General features: G+C 43.9%; 1 long non-coding RNA gene across 1 annotated transcript; it reads right to left on the bottom strand.

Annotated features, from left to right (window-relative positions):
- Positions 1 to 1,411: 1,411 nt before the first annotated feature.
- LOC308465419 lies at positions 1,412 to 7,705 on the bottom strand. Its single transcript, XR_013980417.1, has 2 exons — positions 4,787 to 7,705; positions 1,412 to 4,552 (listed from the first exon to the last, which is right to left on the bottom strand). It is a non-coding gene; the product is annotated as an uncharacterized lncRNA (long non-coding RNA).
- Between the last annotated feature and the right edge of the window lie 144 nt (positions 7,706 to 7,849).

Raw genomic sequence — 7,849 nt, 5'->3', positions numbered from 1 at the left:
CACATGCAGCTGCTGGGTGACCTTGGGCTAGTCACACTTCTCTGAAGTCTCTCAGCCCCACTCACCTCACAGAGTGTTTGTTGTGGGGAAGGAAGGGAAAGGAGAATGTTAGCCGCTTTGAGATTCCTTCGGGTAGTGATAAAGTGGGATATCAAATCCAAACTCTTCTTCTTCTTCAGGATGCGAACAGGGCTCTGGAACGGATCCCGTTCGCATCCCGAGGTACCACTGTATAACAGCAGAGGCAGACTTATAGTAGAACAACCATTTCTACTACACTGGGCACCGAGCCTAGGGGGTGACACAGGGCATCACAACTATGGCACACTGAATTTAGCTGAACGGAAGGTGAACAGTGGGGTGGTGCTGCCAAATTTTGGGCATGCACAGGGCGCCGCTGAAATGTTAAAGACTAAAGTCTGCTCCTGATGGCTGGATGCTCAAGGCCAATGTTTCCCCTCCGACACAAGGAGAACAATGGGGATGGACGCTGTGACATGATGGAGGGATTGGGACCAACCAGAGTATCCCACTCTTCTTAAACATGTGAAAGCTGTGTTATCTGCCATGTATAGGAGCCACTCACCCATAATGTGCCTGGCCTCCACAGGCCCTTGATTTATTCGGTTGCAACTTGGCAGGCTTAATCTACTCTGGTGGCTGTGTGTGCAAATTTCATCTACTTCTGCCAAAAGGCGGGAGGGAGTTACAGACATTTTTAATACATTCCCCATAAAAAGAAATGGTGTTTCGTTTTTAACGAAGTTGCTACAGACCTGACACATGAGTTGATTAGGACAGACCACAGAATGTCTCAGAACAGATTGGGCTTCTCCCTGAAGCGATGAGAGATCTGAACCAAATGTTATAAGGCCAGGGCAGATCCATAAATTATAGTGATTATTTCTAATTCGTGCATATATTGGCACAGGCAGATTTTACGCAAATATGGACCCTCTTTTCTTCTTTATGCAGGGTGTGTGTTTTGTTGGTGACATTATAGTGCGCAGTCAAGAGCCATTACTAATTAGACACAGTACATAAAATTCAAACATCATCCAGCATTGTGTACCCACAGAGGCCAGGCAGCTGCCCATAGGAAGCCTGCAAGATGGCCCTAGAAGCAAAAGCACTTTTCCTACTTGTGATTCCCAGATACTGGCCTTCAGAGGCATACTTCCTCCAACACTGGAGCCAGAACAGTGGAGAAGAGACAGTAATGGACTAACAAGATTGAACAGTGGTCTGATTCAGCATGCAGCTCCTTATATCCCATACAAAATTGTGGTATGAGGTACTTTTGTGCCTCTTTCCCAGAACCCACTATGTCGATAAGTCAAAACAAAGTGCTTAAATGCTGCAATTTTACACACACACCCCTCAAAAAAACAACCACATTAACTCAAGAAGCTGAAAAATATATACATATGTATTGAGAGCCACAGAAATTAGAATTACAGACGGAGGTCCACAAAGCCTGCACAGATACATTCCAAAAATTCAAGGTAGTAGAACAGGTGAAATACAGACTGTTAAAGAGATCCCAACGACAAGGTCCTCAAACCATGCACTTGGTAACAACATTGCCTCCAGTCTTCCAGTCAGTTTTGTCTTTATCTTTTAGGCTCTGGTGTAGATCACTCCAAACACTTTAGTGGCCACCATTTTGGTCAGGGATGAAGAACCTGGAACTCCTCCAGTTGCTGTTGGGCTCCAGCTCCCATGAACCTCAGTTGGCCATGGCCAATAGCATGGAATGATCGCAGCCGTAGTCCATCATCATCTGGGAGAGCCACAGTTTCCCCATTCCTGATTTAGGGTCCTCCTACAGGCATGTAGTCCTCACTTGGGAGAGGCTCCCTTGTAGTCCCAATAATACAATAAACCTGGGCAAATATTTACACAATCCTGGGTTTGCCTTCTTCAGCAAGCCAACTTTGCTGCTGCATATCGGATTTTCAACATTAAAGCATACATCTGCATAGTTTTCATGTGTGCATGTATGTGTGGTTGTTGGGTTTTTTTTACAGTTGAGGTTATCTACCGAAAGATTAATTCATTTCACTTATATATATATTTATATATATATATATACAAAATAATAAAGGCCTTGGGAATCTCTTTGATACCTCTGAAAACACAGTTGAAAACTTGTCAGCCATTCCCATGAAAAATATATATCCGAAAGGAATGTTCTCTGTTCTCCCATCCTTAACACTGCAAGAGCCCTTTTCTTTGTCATCATCAACTAGATTTTTTTTTTAAAAAAGCATATCAGGGTAAATTCTGGTCTTCAACCCAAGCAGAAACATAGTACATGGAGTGTCTCTCATAAACTGTTCTCCGTTGCTAATTCAGACAAAGAAGTAAAATGTTAAGGCTTCAAGTTAAAAATAATAATCAAAAAATCAAAACTAATCTCTCTCTCTTTCTCTCTCTCTCTCTCTGCAAATATAAAACCCACATAATGCCAGAAATCTCAGCATCTTTTATCGTGAATTCAAGCTACAATACTGCAGTTTGCCCAACTCAGTGAAATGACAGTGATGGGAGGAGACGGGATGGCATACCCCAAAATCTGTAATGCAAAACTATTGCTGTTTCTTCAGTAAGATGGAGACTTCAATGCAAAAGCTGAATTGTACGGACCACATTTAAGAACGTAATAAGATTCCTGCTGGATCAGACCAAAGGCCTACCTGGTCCAACATGCTGTTCTCATAGTGACAACCTGATGCACCTGTAAGCCTATAAGCAGGACCGGAGTGCAGCATACAGCCTCACCTCCAGTCCTGGAGATAGTACATAGCCTCATGACTCCTGGCCACTGATAGCCTGATCTGTCATGAATTTGTCCAATCCCTGTCCACATTGATGGTAACTGAGACATCTTGCGATTGCATTTTCCATTATCACACTGTGCGAAACATTTCCTTTCGTCTGTCCTGCATCTCCCACCAAAGATTTGCTTGAAAGGGTGTTTGAAGGACAGGCTTTGAGAAAACTAAGATTTACCTGCGCTCGATCATTTATTGTCAGCTTATTCTGCCTTGATCATAATAAAGGATCCATGGCTGGTGTAGAACACCAGAATGAGGGGAACCCAAGTTACATCTTTGGCATGTTTTGTTATGGCTCCCATAGGTGACTCCATCTAATTTAACCAACCAGAATAAATGACTGAGTAATCCCATACATAACTAGTCACAAGTGAGCCCTACCAAGTTCAATGGGACTTGACTCCCAGATTATAGGATTGTAGCTTCATTCTCACATCGGCCTTTGTTTTACCCAATCAGGAGCTGCAAAAACACACAAGCTTGCTTGAACTTGATTGGATGCCTGTGTCCCCCTGATAGTTAAAAGAGTTAGCCAAGATCCAATGGGGTGTATGTGAAATCAGAGCATATACCCTAAGTCTTATAATAATGGGATACCATTTGCTTTGGGACATGGGTCTAAACCACAGAGCCTAGGGCTTGCCGGTTGGAAGGTCGGCAGTTCGAATCCCCGCAACGGGGTGAGCTCCCGTTGCTTGGTCCCAGCTCCTGCCAACCTAGCAGTTCGAAAGCACATCAAAATGCAAGTAGATAAATAGGTACCACTCTGGCGGGAAGGTAAACGGCGTTTCCATGTGCTGCTCTGGTTTGCCAGAAGCGGCTTACTCATGCTGGCCATATGACCTGGAAGCTGTACGCCGGCTCCCTCGGCCAGTAAAGCGAGATGAGCGCTGCAACCCCAGAGTCGGTCACAACTGGACTTAATGGTCAGGGGTCCCTTACCTTTACTTCAGCAATTGCCAGGTAAATGGGTAACCTAAAGGAGGAGAAGCAATTCCCTCCATTTTCTCTTGCTCTGTCCTTCCCCGACACCCCCCTGCTTACAGTTGATGCTGGATAGGCTCTTTTCAATGGAGAACGGGCTATTTCAGGGCTCACCCCACTGCCAAAGAAACAGCCCTAGCATCATTATTGTCACTTTTTAGACACTGGCTTAAGAGACATTTTTATTTACCCAGGCTTTTGGTGGTTTATGGTTTTGAAATCATACTTCTGCGTGATTCTAGCCTTAATTGTGGTGCTCAGCTTTTAGCGGGGTGGGATAGGATTCATATTTTTTAATTCTATTTTTGGATAAGCACATGGCAGTGTTCTTTTTTTAAATTTTTTTTGGCTTTTATTTTATTTTATCTGTTGGTACTTTATCTTCCTCTTAAGTTGCCCTGCAGCATTTTATCTTTTTTAAACAAAACGACAAACAAATGCAATAAATAATATTACTGACAAAAGAGAGAGAGACCAAATCAGTACACAGAGAAACAACCCCTTCAGGTCTTCAGAGCACCTTGGTTGAGATAAGCCTGGCTGGATCAGAGCCTGTGTGCGAATCAAAACTGGCACCTATGAATTGTAAACTTTTATGGGATGCAATAGCCCTGTTCCTATAGGGTGCCATGTGCAGCCTCTTGTTCCAGTGATGTTTGTGACCGAAGTTTTAGAAGCATGCGCGGAACCATAAGAGATCCACAGCTTAAGTGCTGATCCAAAGGTATCTATTTACAGTGGTACCTCGGGTTACATACGTTTCAGGTTACAGACTCCGCTAACCCAGAAATAATACCTCGGGGTAAGAACTTTGCTTCAGGATGAGAACAGAAATCATGCTCCGCCACCGCCGCAGCACCAACAACAGGAGGCCCCATTAGCTAAAGTGGTGCTTCAGGTTAAGAACAGTTTCTGGTTAAGAACGGACCTCCAGAACGAATTAAGTACGTAACCAGAGGTACCACTGTAAATCTATTACTGCTTCAGGAAACTATCCTGTCTTTCCACAACCTTCCACCTTTTGTCCATTCCCTCCCCCACCTACCACGGACACCCCTGCAATCCTGTTTGCCACCATTTGTTGTTGTTTAGTCGTTTAGTCGTGTCCGACTCTTCGTGACCCCATGGACCAGAGCACGCCAGGCACTTCTGTCTTCCACTGTCTTTATGGTTTGCCACCATAAACCTACCCAATTCAGTGGCAAATTTAGCAAAACGGAAGGAATCTCTGGATTGACACCTGACAAGCTCATCCTAACCCGTACGTGCACCAAAACTGTGCTGAACTCTCTGGGCCTTTCGTCTTAGCAGATGTATTTAGAATCACAGCATTAGACAGAAATAGGGCAGAGCTGGGTGCCTCTGCCTTTTTTCAGGTTAATGCTAATCTGCAGATGCAGACTTCCAGGAAGATTTGAATAATTTACTGTCGTCTCTGGGCCATTCAGGCTATTTTAAATGCAAACTTCAAAGAAGAAGAGGGGGGGAATCTGTGGCTATCATAAGCCTATTAATATGAAATGTATCTCCCCATCCCAGAGGAGTCTTGTGTCTGGATTTAACAAGCTACTGTTTCCAGCTTGTGTGTGCACGGATCCATCATACATCTTAACCTAATGATATGTCTCCCCCAAATGCATTCAGTTTTCAACCTCTATCCCTACAGCTACTGCAGCTTGGCAATGAAAGCTTCAGAATCACCCAACCCCCACATAAAAATAGGGTTTTATCTAACTAAGTGCTACTCAGAGTAGACCTATTGAAGTTAATGCACCAAAATTAGTCATGTGCATCTGTTTCAATGGGCCTGCTCTGCACTGGACTAGCATTGGATACAGTCCATAGTTTTACCCAGGGGTCAGCAAACTTTTTCAGCAGGGGGCCAGTCCACTGTCCCTCAGACCTTGTGGGGAGCCGGACTATATTTTTTGGGGGAGAAATGAACAAATTCCTATGCCCCACTAATAACCCAGAGATACGTTTTAAATAAAAGCACACATTCTACACATGTAAAAACACCAGGCAGGCCCCACAAATAACCCAGAGATGCATTTTAAATAAAAGGGCACATTCTACTCATGTAAAAACACGCTGATTCCCGGACCGTCCGTGGGCCAGATTTAGAAGGCGATTCGGCCGGATCCGGGCCCCGGGCCTTAGTTTGCCTACCCATGGTCTTAACTTTGAGCAGGTATTCTGAAGTCTCAGGTGTGTCTCTTCAGTGGGCAACACTGAAGTTAACCTTTACCAATCATCTGTAGCTGATATTTCCCCTGCTATCACTTGGCTGACATTTCAGTAAACTAGGCTGCATCCTAAATCAGTTAAAAGGTGAAGTCAATACATAATAGATAAAGGCCTTTCAGCCGTTTGGGCTTCACAGCTTGAAAGGACACGAGTGCAATGCAGTGAATCAAAAACTGGCACCACTGTCAGTCTCTGTGCACCAGCTGCCCCCTTTACATATTAAAAATAAGTTTTAAGAGCACTGCAATTAGCACCCATGTGCTTAAGTTATTTGCTGCCTTATTGTGTGTGTTTTTAAACATTAAGAAAAAAAATCCAAAGGAGGCTGCTGCGTTAGTTTGGTTGTGTCTGTGGTGAGGCAAGATTCCATCTTTGTGAGTTCCAATATGAACCAGTTTGAAAGACGACGCTTGAATGAATGGATTGTGCACATACCCAGAGTAGACCCACTGAAATTAGTGGACATGGGTAACTTAGGTGCTTTCATTATAATGTGTCTATTCTGAGTAGAATTTAGTTGGAACTACGGAGCCTAGGACTTGCCGATCAGAAGGTCGGTGGTTCGAATCCCTGTGACGGGGTGAGCTCCCATTGCTCGGTCCCTGCTCCTGCCAACCTAGCAGTTTGAAAGCACGTCAAAGTGCAAGTAGATAAATAGGTACCACTCCAGCAGGAAGGTAAACAGCGTTTCCATGTGCTGCTCTGGTGTGCCAGAAGCGGCTTAGTCATGTTGGCCACATGACTCGGAAGCTGTACGCTGGCTCCCTCGGCCAATAAAGCAAGATGAGTGCCGCAACCCCAGAGTCGGCCACGACTGGACCTAATGGTCAGGGGTCCCTTTACCTTTACCTAACCTAGTGTGTGGATTGGAACAAACAGGGGTGTTGTCACAGATGGGATGACAAGGCCTCAAATCTCTTCCTAAGTGCTCTGAGTGTTTCTGGGTTGGGTAATGGGGGGTGAACTAGGTTACTGGGTACATCATCATCATCATCATCATCATCATTATTTTTTGAGGACGATAAATTGATTTGAGATGGCTTTATCTAGAGATGATCTGGGGTTAATGAATGGAGGTGAGGGAAGGGGAATTGGGTGCAATGAGTAGGAATGAGTGGGAAATTAGCTAGCGTGTGACATTTATATTTTAAATTTGACTCTATTCATACAAATCAGCATATGCTAATTTTATGCATTTCTGTGTATTTGGGCCCCTGTCCCAAATCTGTTAAGTACATAGCAACAACTCTGGGAACACAGCCAGCCATTTGTCTTTGCATTTTGCCAAATTTTGCAATGCAGCGCTCAAGTTTTAGTTTTTTTTAAAAAAATATCAAAATAGGAATGCATATTTTGATAGAAAATGTGTTCAAAAATACATATTTAAATATGTACTTAAACGCAAACCTTTGAGCAGTTGTTTTTTAATTGAAGATGAATGCAGAAACAGGGCACAGCAGAAGGGACTTGCGTGAACACTTATGGAAGTGAGATGGTCCAGAAACTGAATGATTTACCGTATTTTTTGCTCTATAAGACTCACTTTTTCCCTCCTAAAAAGTAAGGGGAAATGTGTGTGCATCTTATGGAGCGAATGCAGGCTGCGCAGCTGGAACAGCAAGAGGGATTGCTGCTTTCACTGCGCAGCGATCCCTCTTGCTGTTCTGGCTTCTGAGATTCAGAATATATTTTTTCTTGTTTTCCTCCTCCAAAAACTAGGTGCGTCCTGTGGACTGGTGCGTCTTATAGAGCAAAAAATACGGTAGCTATCCCTAACC

This window comes from Podarcis pityusensis, assembly GCF_964106645.2.
Source record: "Podarcis pityusensis genome assembly, chromosome: 16".
Classification (NCBI taxonomy): Eukaryota; Metazoa; Chordata; class Lepidosauria; order Squamata; family Lacertidae; genus Podarcis; species Podarcis pityusensis.
Note: the sequence above shows the minus strand (reverse complement) of the source record. Positions and strands in the feature narration are given on the sequence as shown.